Here is a 13,031-nt window from a genome sequence, read left to right as displayed (position 1 = left end):
TCAGAACATGACAAAGGACAAAAACATTCCTTCATCTTCCCTAGTGAAACCGGAGTGGTATCAGTATCAAAGACAGCATCCAAACACTCTGGGAATTCGAAGTCGGCCACCAGCAGAGCAGGTGTCCTCTCTGGTGACCACACCATCCAATGACCCCAAAGTGACCTCATGGTCTGATCTAAAGGAACTCCTGATGCCACCTGCTAAGCATGGGAACACCTTGGAAATGGGAAGACTAGACTTCCTCCACTGGCTCCACTGAATTCTTTGAAGAGTCATCTAACCACAGGGAACACATCTTTTCTGGGTCACAGAAATCTGACATGTGAAAGAGCTAGACTGACAAATATACCCTCTGATTGAACAGATCAGTGCAAGGATGGGATGAAATGCCTAACTCTTTCCACTTTGGAAACAGCATGTAGGCATGTTAATATTTATTATTATTATTATTGTGCCCAGAGACCATAAAGAAAGATAGTTGGGCTGACTTTCCGAACCAAATGCCAGTGCAATAGGTGGAGATGAACTTGCTGTAGACTAGTCTCAACTGTTTCCTTTGTAAGATGTGCTAGGTGGCCATTCTAAGGCCTCTGAACCAAAGGAAAAGGGAAAGAACTGTAAGGGAAGAATCCACCACCTCAGCAAATGCTAAGGACATACCCACTTCTCTGAGGAACTGTTTGTCATTCACCATGGAGCCAGCCCCACCTACAATACAGAGGAACATATTTACATATTTCAACTCCATTGCTGGCTGAAGCTCTACAGAGTGATGATTCCGAGACAGCCAGGGAAGAAAAATGTTCTTGGAAAAAGGATTTGCCTATCAGTTTAGCATAACAGCTCAAAGTTATGCAAATCCCCTGCTTGAGGTTTGATTGTCATCCTTGCCTCCCTCTACTACTTAGGCTCCAAGCCTGTAAGGGATTGCAACATAAACAGCCATTTCTGGTTTAAAAGATGAAGTAGAAATCACAGTGTACCTTCCCGCTTTTCATGTGTGACAGAAGTCTTAGCATGGCATCTGCCTTTGACCCTACAATCCTATTTTCTAGGAATTTATCTTAAGAGAATATGAAAAATTCACAGTATGTACAAGAATAGTTACTGCAGCTTTGTTATAATAAAAAAAAGACTAAAAATAAACAAAAGGTCTAATTTTAGGTACCAATGAAATTATCCCGTAGTAAAACATTAGGTTTTATGTAGCCATTAAAAATCTTTCCATACCAGGAAAAGTTGTAACATGGAAAGATCTATCGTTAATAATAAGCTTTCAAAATATTATAACTATGATCTTATTTTTCTACATTCATAAAGAAAAGTCACAATGTAAAACCCAAGATGTACTGACACTTATTTTCTTTTTTCTTTTCTCTATATTGTCTAACTTTGCTACAGTGAACATATATTACCTTGGTAACTAAATATAATTGGTATTATATCTAATTATATAATTTAGTAATTAGATATAATAAAGACAAAGGTTGGAAAAAAAAACTGTGACAAAGTAATAAATATATAACCCACAGAGAACTAAGCATCTACACTTATAATGTTTCATTAGAAGCTTTCCTTAAGGAAAACTGTAAATTCAGAGATCCATGTGTGCTTGGTTCCCTTGCAACAGGGGCATGTAGTACTTTCAAAGTGCCCCCCACAGCAGTCTGTCTATGCAAAGCAAAGATGAAGTGATTCAGCTTTCAACTACAGTAAGCCAGACCATGTAAGAAGGCAGGTAAAAATCAGCCACTTAGATCGGGGATTGAGGATGATTTACCCTGCTAGACTCTTGGAATCAAATCTCCAAGGAGGTGATTTAAATCGCCTTGTTCCTTTGTTTCACTTTTTAGATTCATAGACGTAGGAAAATGTACTGGGACAGGAACAGGAGAAGGCTTGGGATCCAGGTATGGTAGCTGTTCATTAGAACCGGGCAGGACCCACGTGAGGATTTGCACCATGTGCTTATTTGACCTCATCTTTCTTCAACATGTATGACAGTTAAAGAGGATGAGTGGGTATTTTGAGTCTCTTGCTTATGTTGCCGAACAATTTTTATCATAAATTCCTAATCACCTTCTTTCACATATTTGTAACTTTTGATCTGGAAATAATCAAGTTATATAACACACCAATCAGGGCAAGGATGTAATTCTGTCAGAAAAACAAAAAAGGACTCAATAAGGGAGAAATTCTAACAAAACTGGAAATGACTTTTCTAAGAAAAGAGAAGATATTTTTGCTTCAAGCATTTGAGCTGGTTTTAAATAAACTGTGGATGTAATGTTGCTGGTTCTTCTGAGGCTGTTGATTTCCCTGCCCAACCCCCACCCAACGAATGCACATTGTTGGAAAGGGATGAAGGAGGTGGAAGGGCATGATTCTTTTGTTAATGGCCTACAGTGTGTCAGAGGTTTATGAACGTTAATCCTTACTGTGTTGTAAACTAGACAATATCTTTCCCTTTTACACAGGAGAGAACTGGAAGTTCAAAGATAACTTATCCAAGGCCACGCAACCATAATTCCCACCCAATAAGGTAAGAGGTTAAACTCACGTCCCGTCAACTCATTCCCATAAAACAGCAGGAGTGAGGAGATTATACTTCAAAGAGATCTACTGGAGGAGAGCCCTTGGCGATCCAAGCTGCCCACTACTAGTATCCAATCTTCTACTGTAACACTGTGGGGAGCTCATTATCTCATATTCCAGATCATTCCGTTCGCTGTGGAACTGTCCTCTGATGATTCTTCTTCAGGCCAAGCACTGATTCTGTCCCATCCCACCTCCACCCCTGAGCCCGCAGTTAGCAACACTGGTTCTTCTTCCCCCACAATCCATAGGATGGTGTATTGGCTAACTGCACCCATTCTACTCCCATGCCCAAAGAGAAGCCTTGAAGAGAATGGGCTGCTGGCAGATGAATCTGAGATATCGCTCTCCAAAACCGAACTCTCCGTTCCTGAAAATTTCCCCACCCCAGAGGATGAGGAATCCACAGGTTAATTCGCACCCTGCCTCTGCTCACTTAAAGACACAGGAATAAAACCTTCCCAGAATTAGCTCCCTAAAACTATAAGAACATTTATGTCCTTAGTCTTGCCTGAAGCACACTCCCTTCTCCATTCACAAGGACCTCCTGCACAAAAGGCACCGCCAAGAGGAGACAGTCTTTCACCCCAGGAAATCAGATCCGACTGGTCCAACTCCACTAAGTGGAAGGACTTCCCATCATCACCCTTACCGGAGAAAACAGATTCTTTCTCATCATTCCCTTATAACGCCTACAAAGAGAGGAATCCTTTTTTTTTTTTTTTTTTTTTTTGCGCGACGTTTGGCCTTGCCGCACACCTCCCTCCCCAGGACACACACAGAGCTTCCACTGCCACCACCTGTGAAAACATCACTCCTAACTTTGGCGAGGAGAGCTACCGGGCAAAGCTGAGCCGCAGGGCGCTGGGGGAGCGCCAGGGGCCCGGAGAACCCACCAGGCGGGGAGACCCGAGGAAGGCGCAGCCGGGATCCCGCGCGGCGTGGCGCTCTGGACAGGAACTTGGCCTGGAACAAGGCGGTCTCAGCTTGGGTTTCCCTCCCAGGCCCCGCCCACCTAGCAGCCCAGATCGCGCGGACTACGGCTCTGCCCGCCAAGGAGCCCAAAGTCCCGAGCACCCTCTGCGAACGCCGCAGAGAGCTCGAAGGGACCTCCGCCCACGCAGTCGACCCCAGAATCGGGAGGTGGCCAGAGGCTGGCGGGAGGAGGGCTGCTCGCGGCCTATGCAGAGGAGGAGGAGCAGGAATGTGCCGCCTCTGCGCGCAGGGAAACAGGTTGCCGCTGAGCCCCGATCCTTCCCTGTGGCCGCCCCGCCGCGACTTGATACCCGCCCTAGCCAGGAAGCTAACCCAGCCCCTCTGTGCACTCTCCTCCTTCCCGGACCCCAGTGGCAGAGCCCGAGCCCTCCAGGCAGCCGGGTTAAAGGCGCCTTCAGCAAGGTCAAAGCACGGCCGGCCGCCACCTGGGGATTTTTCCTAGCCGAGCATGAGCTTTGCAATCGCATTGTTAAGGATCATGGCAGCAGCAGGAAATCCGAACGGCCCCACAGGTCTGCGAGAGGGAGGATTTATTTTACAGCGCGGAACACACTCAGACAGACCCAGGATTTCAGGGGGAGGGGATGCAGGGTTTCGGGACGCTGGAATGTGGCAAAAACAAAACACTCACCACCCAAGCACACCACCACTCCCCGACTGCGGGAGGAAGGGAGTTCAGGGCCACGGTGCCCGACTTTAGCGTTCCGCACAGCTCTGTCAGATCTGGGGTGGCTTATCCCTCTACAGGCGAAAAACAAGATTTAAAAACACTCTACTTCTGTGGTTTCCCTATCAAAGACCATCAGCGCGCTATATGCTACGGCGGCGAAGGGAAGCAGCAAAATGGGGAGAGAATAAACGCAACAGAAGCAAACTGCCTTCCGCTTAGGAGAGGAGCGAGGAGGAGGAAGCCATAGTCCGCACCCATCTCCATCCCATCCCCATTAGCGCCGGGTTAGCCTAGGAAACCAGGAATAGGTACATAATGGTGGCCGACCCTGGCAGAGGCCAGCACACGCCCTCCTCACCCCCTGCCAGAGTGGGTCGGGATGCCTGGCATCGCCAAAGGGGACCAGGCATCGCGGGCAGGTTTCAAACACGTGAAAGAGCATTGGGTGTGAAAGATGGGGAGGAGCGCCCTGAGAGGCAGAGAAGAGGGGCTTTAGGGTTTCCCAGTACACAAAGTCAGTTTCCTAAAACAGCATTCCCTGGAAGGCCTCCCAATATCCCTTCGGGCTCTGAGGACTCAAGGGACCCTGAGTTCTGACCGGTTTTTTCCCTCTGATCAACCACGGATCCTCCACCCAGTCTCTCCCTCGATAACCGGTTCTTTGGGGACAGAAGTATCAGCACCCAAAGCCCATGGCAGAAGTGGGCGCCTCAGTGGTGCGAGGCGTCTCCCTGCTCTCCGGTTCCGGGGGTGCTGAGCGCCCCGGTACTTACGTACCCTAAGCAGGCAAACTTTCAGGCTTGTCTTTTGCGAACGGGTGCTCACATCACGCTTCTGGGTAATCACTGAGGCAGTTTACATAACTGCCCGCGATGCTGGTTGGCAGATCGCCCTGTGTGCGCGGCTGCACAGCTCAGCACATGGGCAACCCCTCGCCCCGGCACTCGGATCCCAAGGGTGACCCGCGGCGGTCTTCCACAAAGCGGCAGGACAATTTCATGGGTTAGTCAAACACCAAGAGTGCACGCAGAATCGGGCAAAACCCAAGTTGCCTCTCTGCGCCCCTTTCGCTGCATGGGTGGCTGATGGATAACTGTATCTCTACGAACCTTCTCTCCAGGGCTAGGGGGGTAGAGGGGGGTTAGGGACCAGGCGGGAGATTGGCCCGGTTCTGAAGAGGTACCCACACCCAACCGAGTAATAATACCCTCGTCCACATGGACCATGGTGCACAAATCGCCTTAACGTCTCGCCCTGAAAAGGAAGCCAATTCCCAAAGTTAGTGACCACGCAGTTGAATTTCCAGTACTTTCCAACCTAGCGTAGGCGGGGGCAGGGCAGAGAAGCAGCGGGCAGAGGCCAGCGAAGCCCACCCTACTGCCTACCAGTGAGGACTCACCAGTTGAACCTCCCTTTGCCCCCAGTAGTTAGCTGTGTATTCCTCGGTTGCGTGCACACACACACACACACACACACACACACACACACACACACACACCGCGATACCACCTTTCCGTCTGCTCCTCCAATAGACTGCATTTTTAAATCTCAAGGAAAATGACTAAGGAGCTCGGTGATCACATTTCAACCCAGAGCACATTTCTCGAAGCCTGGGGTGCAAGTAGTCACACACACACACTCACACACTCACTCACACTCAAATCCGGAGCGCTCCGAGCATCCACCCGGCGGCTGCCGACTCAACTCACTCGGAGGGGAACGTAAACACCGCTGCAAGGCGGCGGGCGAGGAGAGGCGAACGCCGCGCCCGCTGCAGAGGGTGCGGGGCTTGAGTCTTGTCTCTTGGTTCTCCGCTCCAGTTGCTGCGCGGAAGGGGACACTGCAGCCAGCGCTCGCCCCGCAGGGCAGGCTGCAGCCGCCGGAGCTCGGCGCCGCCTCGCGGGCTCCTCCAGCGCCCTCCGGGGCCCTGGGGCGGGCGGGTCTGCAGAGGGGCTGCGGGCACTAGTGCCGGGGAGGCAAGGGGATCCCGGCGAGACAGACGAACCCGGGGCGCGCTGCCTCCCTCCCATCCTCTGTCCCGAGTCCCGGGCCCGCGCCAACCACCCTGCCCTCCCCTCACCCTCGCTCTCAGGCTCCAGTCCGCGGAGGGCTCCAGGGGCTGCAGCGGCAGAGGCTCCGGGCTTCATACTGGCTCGCTTCGCCGGCAACCCGCGCTCCAGCCTCCCTCTCTTCCATCCCCAGTGCGGGCCGGGGAAGCAGGAGAGCGTCCCCCAGAGCCTCCGGAATCCGCGGGAGCTGCCCGGACCCTGCCACAGCTAGTGAGCGCAGAGAAGCGAGAGAGCCAGCGAGGCGCCGCCGCGGTCCCCAAGGCGCTTTTCCGTAGAGCGGATCACGCCGCCTTACCGTGGCTGCAGACTGCCACCGCCGGAGAAGCGAGGAGGAGGGCACCAGGGAGGCAAGGCGCCGTGCCAGTGGCTCCTATTGCACTCGGCGGCACGGTTCCTCTGCTCTGCGAGCCCGTGGACACCCTGGAAGGAGCAGGTCCCAGCTCTGCGCTCAGCTCCAGCGAGACCAACAATAGCTCCCGTGGGGAGCGGAGCGCCAGCGATCCTCCAGCCGCGCGCGCACGCCGGGCTCCCGCTCTCGGCCGCTCCCGGCCGGCGTCCCTGCCAGCACTGCTGCCCCACATGAAACAGCTGCAATCCCGAGGCTTCTGGGGGGTTGGGGAGGGTGTGTACGCGCGCGCGTGTGTGAGTGTGTTTAATAGCTTCCCTCCTTTTTTTCTTCCCCTCCCTGCCTGTTCGCCTGCCTGCCTCCGTCCCCCACCCTCGCTCTCTTACACACAGGCAGAGAGGGCGAGAGAGACACACACACACACACACTCACACACACACGCACACGCACACGCAGGTTACATGAATGGGAGGCGGGAGCCAATCCTACGCGGCCGGGCGAGCGGCGGCGCACAGGCGCTGGGAGCAGGGCCGCACCACGGCGCGGGGGGGCGCCACGCAGGTGATGAGTGTCCTCCTGGGGCCACTCACCAACCTCTGGGTTCACCCGGGACTCTGTTCTCTCCAATGTCTTCCTCTCTCCCCTTCCCTCCTGCCTCTCCGCTCCTTTCTCCATCGTCTCTCCTCTTTTCCCCTTTTCTTTCTCGAATTCTCCGAGTTCTCTCAATTCAGTATTTTTATCGGTCTCCTCTTACCGTTCTTGCTTTCTTTCTCTCCCCCTATCTCAAACTTTTCCCTTCCTTGTCCCGAGTTTTCTCTACCCCTCTTGCCTTTTGTTCTCTTTCCTCCCTCTTTGGCTTTCTCTCCCGTCTCTCTGCAGTGCTGTCTGGTCTTCTCCCCACTCTCCCCTCACCTGTTCCGGGGTCTCTCTGGGGTCCGTGGCCTCCCTCCCTGCCTACCCTGAAGTTATTTCACACCCTTACCACTTTTACAGGGACGGTCTCCCTTGCGTTGCTGCCGCAGCACAGCCAGAGTTAATTAAGAGGTGAGAACTTGAGTTCCTTCTTCAGGTACTCAAGATGCCCAAAGAAAGCCTCTGCTTCCTCTGGCAACTTCTCCCAAATCATGGTAACAGCTACTGACTTGTGATAACAATTATTTAAAAAATAACTGTAGAGAATATGGTCCAAGAGATATCTGTCCTTTGCATGTCTGGATTGTGATCGCCAGCACATTTCCAAGAGAAGGACATTTTTATATGATGGGAGAAGCAGCTTGGTGCAATGGCTACTGACAAGGGCTTTGGAATGAGACTGGAGAAATTCCCACCCCTGCCCTACTACATGCTACAAGCTAGTTGTAGGGCAGTGCAAACTCTTACCCCATCACCCAGCCTGTTTCCTAATCTGTAAAATGAATAATTATATCTACCTCACCAGTTATGATACAGATAAAAAGAGAAAACAAAGTAAAGAAAGCACTGGGCATATAGGAGATGCTCAACTAATGTTAGTTTCCTTCCCTGCCATCCTTTTAAAAAAAAAAACCCTTCATGATCTTCTGCTACGTTGTATTTCCATGATCTCAAGTGCTCAATGAAGGAGGAAATGTGACAATACTAATATCATATACATATGAAACAAGGTCTAGGGTATTTAAAAAGCTCTGTTGTATAGTCAGGAGACTGGCCAGTTGCCATCTGCCCCCAGTGTGCTTTAGAGGCAACCCAAAGATGATAAACTTGGCGTGCTAATATGCCCCTTTAATATCTGGGGCGCAACAGAAAGGCAGGGATGGGTAGGAGTGGGTGGGAGGTTTTCATGTGCTCTGTCCAATCTATTTTAAAATCTTTGTGATAGCTGAACACTGACCCGTGGCAAAGCCTCTGGAGGCTAACTAAAATATCAAGTTGCTTCCTGCTTCCTTTGGAAAGCATTTATCAATTTTGTGTCCCCACTGCCTACCTCGAATGCTGGGCATAAACTGTGATTGACAGTCAGACTCAGTCCTTCGACAAATATTTGTTGAACATCTACTCTGTGTTTGGCACTATGCTGGCTCTGGGCATCTAGTGGAAAGGCCAACAGGCTCTGCCTTTGTGAGTATACAATGCAGTAGACATGTCTGATGAATGTATAATAGGAAAATGAGTCACATATGCCTTGTGAAATGTCATCTGTTTGGTGGACATCTTTCAAATCTTTCAAAATATGAGGTTCTAGGCAGTGGGACTGATAATAAAGGAATCCTTGAGAGTGAAAATTCTGGAATCCACACTTCATCTACGCAGCTCATTTGACCAATGAGAAAACAGAAGCCCAAATGCTAAATGTAGTAGATCAAAGTATAATGGGAAACAAGGTATTTTGCATAGTCTCAAAGTATCTTTGTAATTTCAAAGGGAAAAATAATAACTGTCCAGTTGTAAAACCTGACCAATGCCACCTTAATCAAGTAATTAATAAGACAACACCACCAGGAATATGGCAAATAAACATCACGTAACTCCTGATATGATGCACTGAGAAGGATGTAACATCTCTTCTGTGGTATTCCCACCCAAAATGAATAGCCTGAATCTAATCATGAAGAAACATCAGACAAATCCAAACTGAGGATCATTCAATGAAATAACTGTCATAACTCTTCAAAAAATCCCAAAGTAAAAAAAATCACAAAGTCATGAAAAACTAAGACTTCAGAACAGTTCTTGATTAAAGAAATGGTTTGACTACATGGCAATAAATGTAACATGTGGTCCTGGATGGGAGCATTGATGGGACAATTGGTAAAATTAAAATAAGGTCTGTATGTTAGATAATACTATGCATCAGTGTTAATTTCCTGATTTTGATAATTACTGTGGTGATGTAGGAGACTACATCAGGTTTCAGGAAATAGACCACTGAAGTATTTAGAGGTTAAAAAAGATGAACAAAGCCCAATCCCCACCTTCAAGGAGAGGCACAGTGGAGTGGGTTTCTGCCTAAGGAATAGGCAGAATATGAGCGCAGAAGGATACTCAGTCAAACCCTTGAGGGGAAGAGTTCCTGTGGGAGGTAGCATTCATGCTGAGTTTTAAAGGCAAGGAAGTCAGTGAGACCTTATCTCACATGATGGGAGGGGAGTTGCTTTTTAAGGAGATGTAACAGTATAAGCACAAGGACCAAGATGAAGCACTCGTTATGGCCACAGAGTTGGCACATGAAGGAAGTGTCTGGGTGGAGTCTAGCACAGTAGATAGGTTTAGATCTTGAAGGGCCCTGAAGGAAGCTAAGGATTTCAATATCTTGAAAGCTCAGGTACTGGATAGGGGTAAGGAGCAGAAACTTATTAAAGGTTTTAAGTAGAGGAGGCATGTGATCCTAAATGTATTTGAAAAAAAACGATCTAACAGCACTATGGAGAAATGGATTAACGGCAGTGGCTTGGGAAGACCAGAGATGCTCAGTTAGGTCATTTAGGTAAACTAAGGCAATTTCAGTGAGAACAACAGAGAAGAGACTTGAGAGAGAGCAAGGATGTAAAATGAACAGAGTTTGGTCACTGGTTGGAAGCGAGTAGGCAAGGAGAAGTCCAAAGTGACTCCTAATTCTCAAGCCTGGGTAGTGGGTGGCACTATTTACTTCTAAGTCAAAAGGATTCAGGAGGAAGTAGAGATTTTAGAGGGAAAAGTAAGGTCAGTTGTCATCATGCTGTAATCTAACTCTATAGCTAGCTTGGGAGCCTCCTGTGTGACTGCTCTTTGCCATAGGAAACACTGCTATAAAATTCAGCCTAAGACCCTTCAAACAGCCAGCCAGCCCTATGTGTTACCTAGAAAAAACAAACCAACCAACAACAAAAACAGTACACTGAGTATGGTAGCAGTATATTATTTGTAAAAATGAGAAAAAACTAAAATAGCCTAAAGGGGCAAGGTGGATAAGTAAATTGAGACAGCCTTGCTGGAATATTATGCAGCCACTCTAAAGTTTTTCTTTTTTGCAGTTTTTCAGTACATGGAAAATTTCCAATGTTATCACAAAAAAATTTCAAAAACTGACTTCAACATCGTTAACTACATAAAAATCCTAATGGAGAAAAATCTGAAAAAAATGCCAAATATTAACAATAGTTGGCTCTGGATAATAGAATTATGTTTAATATATATTTTCTTCTTCAAAGGCTTTTTTCATACTTCCTAATTTTCCACAATGAACATTCATTACTTTCATAACAAAAATAAAAAGCTGTTATTTAAAGAAAATAAAAATTGCTGGAACCCCCTCCTTCTTCCACTTTATCCCTTTTCAATCCACCTTTCCCACTCCCCCTTAAGACTAACCACTTTTAAGCTTTGTCTTTGAGAGTGAAATAAGAAGGCATTTAACAAATCAGGGGAAATTATCAGCTGGGCTGGAGACGGGGAGAAGGTGTTCTTATGCAGGCAGATATGTTATTAGAGCTGTTAAAACTGTATATATTAAAGATGTTTGCATTGCCCTTATTGATTCTGTAATATGTTACAAGAAAAAGAAAACCTATAGTGGGGCCAAGAAAATGTGAGACTTTAAAGGGTAAGTTTTAATTAGGAAATGTGTTTATTTGCAAAAAACACTTGAGTCTAGCAGTTAGTGTAAAATTGTTTCTGAAAGTTGATATTTTAGGCCAGGAGACATGTAGAGGGGCAAGGGACAATGCTTCATGCTTGCTGTCTGATACTACATAAATATGAAAGCTGGTTACATACGGTTTGGACACCCACTGATAAGCTCCATCAAATGTTCACAATTGGAGGGTGGGGGAGAAGGTGGAATTGTGGGCCAAGGGATGTTCTTATTCCTTGGAGAGATTGCTATAAATGGCTCTCTGGTAAGATTCTCTCAGCATCTGTGAGTTTTCATCTCACAGAAATGTTTACTATGTGGATAGTCCAACCTAAAAATAATAACACCTAACAAAAGTATAGCCCTTTCACCTTTTCAAACTCCACCAGGTCTGTTGATTTATCCAGGCCTTGGGCCCACACTGGCTAGGATCCTGTTAATTTCCAGTTAATTATGAGAGAAATAGAGACCTGGGATGGGGGGGCAGAGCAGTGGCTAGAACTAAAGAAGGAACAGTAGAAATTCTTGGAAAGCCTTCTGTGTGGCTCTGGAGCTTTCATGTATGTTATCTCATCAAATCCGCAAGATGGCTTGGGAGGGAGGGTAAGTAAACTGAGCCTTGTGTGGTTCCGGTTCAAAAAAATCAGAATAGGAACCCAGTTCTCCAGAATTCCTAGTCCATTGCCTTTCCCAGCACACACAACCCCACTTTTTAAAGCCAAGAGATGAGGCTAGGTTAGGTCATTCTCTAGCCGGTTAGTCAGTTTAACCTGTGAGCTCTCTTTCTGTCTTGTGGGGATTAAAAGCTGGTTTTGGGGTGAACGATGACTTTAGAATGTGTCTGCTAGAGAAGAAAGGGAAAGCTTCTGATTGGATTCATGTAAGTTTTCTCTTTGTAGAGAAATGGCTGGATCTTGTCTCTCCCACTCCAGTGTTCAGCCCAATATTTTGCACTGAGGTTCTTAGTAAATATTCCTTCACTGAGTGAAGAAACAAATGCTACTAACGAAATAACTAGCATGGATTGAGCATTGTGCCCAGGACTGATCAAAGGTCATTGACTCATTTAAATTGTAGAGCAACACTATGTGATAGATATGATTATTACCTCTATTCCACAGGTGAGAAAATTGAGACAAAGGAGTTAAGCAATTTGTCCAAGATCACATGACTAATAAACAGCAAAGCCAGATTCCAACTTTTTCTGACTCAGTCAACATACTGTATTGGATGGATAGATAGACAGAATTAATGATATTGGCAGTGAAGTGAGCTCTCCATGAACAGCAGTACATTTTTTTTTTGGTATGGTTAATCTCGTTTAGAGTAGGCCATCCCATTACTCTCCATGATTGCAGCCTGTTTATATCCTTCATCACCTGTTTCACAAACTGAAATTATTGGTGAATGCCTTTGTTTTACCTTTTTTAAAAACATTTACCCAACCTTCAATATAAGTTCCATGAGTATCTTGGTCATTGTTGTGATCCACAGCACCTAGCACAGTGCCTGGCACAAAGTAGATGTTCAATAAATATTTGTGAAATGAATGAATGAATGTGGGCTCCCATCACTCTTAAGTGCATATACACATGAACTTGTAAAAGATGGGTATTTTACATGAAGTTACTCCATCCTATGGCACACTATACTTTCTGCCTTTGAGGGCATATGGTTCAGGCAGTGGGGCTGAGATTCAGATGAGTATATAATGGTTCTGATTGCTCCTCCACTGACATTTGCTCCTGGATAACAAGGAAAACA

At 47.2% G+C, this 13,031-nt stretch overlaps 1 long non-coding RNA gene across 1 annotated transcript in view; it reads right to left on the bottom strand.

The window, feature by feature from the left end:
- LOC105297595 overlaps positions 1-7,186 on the bottom strand; it is a 313,095-nt gene extending 305,909 nt beyond the window's left edge. The window contains exon 1 of the long non-coding RNA XR_896365.2: positions 6,629-7,186. This is a non-coding gene — a long non-coding RNA (uncharacterized LOC105297595). The remainder of the gene's footprint in view (positions 1-6,628) is intronic.
- Between the last annotated feature and the right edge of the window lie 5,845 nt (positions 7,187-13,031).

The sequence above is a fragment of the Pteropus vampyrus genome, unplaced genomic scaffold (genome assembly GCF_000151845.1).
Source record: "Pteropus vampyrus isolate Shadow unplaced genomic scaffold, Pvam_2.0 Scaffold141, whole genome shotgun sequence".
NCBI lineage: Eukaryota > Metazoa > Chordata > Mammalia > Chiroptera > Pteropodidae > Pteropus > Pteropus vampyrus.
The sequence above is the reverse complement of the archived record's forward strand: the minus strand, read 5'-3'. Positions and strand labels throughout refer to the sequence as shown.